This window comes from Elephantulus edwardii, unplaced genomic scaffold, assembly GCF_000299155.1.
Source record: "Elephantulus edwardii isolate Elephantulus edwardi_28Jun2011 unplaced genomic scaffold, EleEdw1.0 scaffold00132, whole genome shotgun sequence".
Taxonomy (NCBI): Eukaryota; Metazoa; Chordata; class Mammalia; order Macroscelidea; family Macroscelididae; genus Elephantulus; species Elephantulus edwardii.
In genome coordinates this window covers 3,803,951-3,805,877 of record NW_006399882.1, presented here as the reverse complement: position 1 = coordinate 3,805,877, position 1,927 = coordinate 3,803,951, and the positions used below count along the sequence as shown (strand labels likewise).

Sequence of the window (1,927 nt, the reverse complement as noted above, 5' to 3'; positions counted from 1 at the left end):
CTGTGATAATCATAATACCTTATCATATACCACTTTTAAACTGTTTTCTCCCTCATCTGTCTCAATGCAATATACATAATCTATCCAGTTTTTCTGTCTTACCCCCAACCCTTTTTAAATTCTCAGCAAAACTGCTTTTCAGGTGGAGTTGACATGTAATGGAGGTAGTAAACATGTTGCTAACCACTTTTTGGGCCATTACATGTTTCTTGTTTTATATATGAATTGCTCTCTCCACCCATTTTTGTTATTGTTGTTGTGTGCCATTGAGTTAGAACCAACACAGAGCTGACCCTCCAGGGAATTTTCAGAGGCAGTAAATTGTATGGGAGGAAGTTGCTCATCCTTCTCCCATGGAGTAGCTGGTGGATTCGAACCAAGTGCCTTTGGTTTGCAGTGCAACTTCTTAGCATTAGGGCCACCAGGATCTCACATTAATGTTCATATTTTCTTTCTTTTTAATTATTTTTTCTTTTTTTGATATTTGAGTGAAAAAAGTTGGGTTTTCATTCAATCATTGCTACTCATTTTGTTTTAGAATGTTTATTACAAGACCCTTAATGTAATTACATTTCCCCCACTTTCTCCCTGTATTCTGTATTTCTCATTTCTATTAATCTTTCTATACTGTGTCTTTCTGTCTTCAGGATTTCATCCTTGGCTGTATGGGGTTTTTTTAGCTTTACACGGTGGATTATGCTAAGAAACTAGTACCTCCCTGGTGTTATTGATCACCTTAGAGGGCTGTCTATAGTTTGACTGAAAGTTGAGTCACTGGGGGGAACTGGGGTTCCAAGTTCAAAGTCTGACTAAAGACCATGGTTGTGGAGGTTCCAGCAGTCTCTGGGACTAACAGACCACTGAGACTAACCTTTATGTTTTTAAATTATGTTCCACATTTCCCCCTACTCTATCCAAGATCTTCTGCCAGGATGCTTTTTAGGTTGGTCAGTGGTAGTAACCAGGCATCATCAACGTTTTCTTGTCTCAAAGATGTGAAAGTACAGGTTGGAGTGGTATATTAGTAATCTGGACTAATTTTTTTAATATATCTTTGCTTTTCTTCTCCCTTGTTTTAGTCAGAGGGAGGCAAATAGTTATGCCTCAGAGAGCCAATGTCTGTATTTTCATAGTTCTCCTTTAGGTCTTGAATGTCATTTATTCCTATGTATTTTCTAGAATAATAATAACTTTAGCTCCCTCTATTACACATTCCCAATGCCACTACCTAATTAATTATTAGTCTTCTTTATTAGACTGTAAGGTCTACAGGTGGTTCTTTGTGGTTTATTGTTGTTTATAACACCTAACACAGAGCTTGACACATTGAGGATGTTAAATATATTTTAATAGATGAGTGACATAATCAGATTATGTGCAAGTGTTTTTAAACACCTGACAACATTGGCATCATATTGACTCCTTAGTATCAGATTGACACAATTCAATGAAATAAAAATGGATATTCACTGGAATGTTATTGTGTTAGAATTATTTTCAAGTTTATGTTGTGTGATCTTATTTACTGCTGTATCTTCAGTGACAACTATGCTTGGAACTTAATAAGTACTGAATAAGGATTTTTGAAATGATGAGTGACTGGTTATAAAAAGAACAACATATATTATGGTACTTTATCACTTATAAGTACTTTCAAAAATACTTACCACTTGTAAGTATTTTCTTTTTAAATATTTGTCCAAGGTTACACAATTAGTGGGCAATAAAGACAAGTGTGACCATTGTTTTCCTTCTCCTATGCCAAAATTCTTTGTGTAAGAGTAAGCAAGTCCACTGAAACAGATGAGGGAGTGAATAATTTAAAAGCGATGTACGATAGGGTATTACGGTTATCACAAGAGTCCACAATTAAGGTTGCATAATGGAATGTACTTGAGGTGGTGGGAGGGGTGCGGGGGGATTGTGT

General features: G+C 35.9%; 1 protein-coding gene across 1 annotated transcript in view; it reads left to right on the top strand.

Annotated features, from left to right (window-relative positions):
• Nucleotides 1-1,927, top strand: part of LOC102865561 (cadherin-related family member 3-like) — a 147,932-nt gene that overhangs the window by 110,016 nt on the left and 35,989 nt on the right. The window lies entirely within an intron of this gene.